This window comes from Cucurbita maxima, unplaced genomic scaffold (genome assembly GCF_002738345.1).
Source record: "Cucurbita maxima cultivar Rimu unplaced genomic scaffold, Cmax_1.0 Cma_Scf03137, whole genome shotgun sequence".
NCBI classification, from domain to species: domain Eukaryota; kingdom Viridiplantae; phylum Streptophyta; class Magnoliopsida; order Cucurbitales; family Cucurbitaceae; genus Cucurbita; species Cucurbita maxima.
In genome coordinates, this window is record NW_019275153.1 from 598 (window position 1) to 1071 (window position 474).

The following is a 474-nucleotide window of genomic DNA, read 5'->3' on the forward strand; positions in this document are numbered from 1 at the left end:
AGATCTTCCTCTAATTCATTGAGATTGAGATACCTTTAAATCTTCAATATGATGCTCTCCTCACTAATACTCTAATTCATTGAGTATGAGATTTTAAAAAGAAATAATTGCTAATGACACTAATTTTAGAGTCAAATTATGCAACTTAAACAAAGTGCGGTGAACATGGATCAAACACGTGACCTTCAGATCTTCAGTCTGACGCTCTCCCAACTGAGCTATCCACGCAATCATTAGAAATAAAAATTCATCAGTATAGGTATTTTAGCTGATTCATTGAGATTTTAAAAAGAAATAATGACTAATTTTCTATTTAATAGTCAGGTTATACGCAATAGGTGTGGTTAACATGGAGATCGAACACGTGACCTTCAAATATTAAATTTGACTCTCTCCAAACTGAGCTATCCCTGCTAACATTAAAAATGAAAATTTTTAAGTAAAAGTATTTACGCTAATTAATTGAAATTTTAG

General features: G+C 31.0%; 1 non-coding gene across 1 annotated transcript; it reads right to left on the minus strand.

Moving 5' to 3' along the window:
• Positions 1-155: 155 nt before the first annotated feature.
• On the minus strand, positions 156-228 carry TRNAF-GAA. Its single transcript has one exon. It is a non-coding gene; the product is annotated as a tRNA-Phe (tRNA).
• Positions 229-474: the final 246 nt, after the last annotated feature.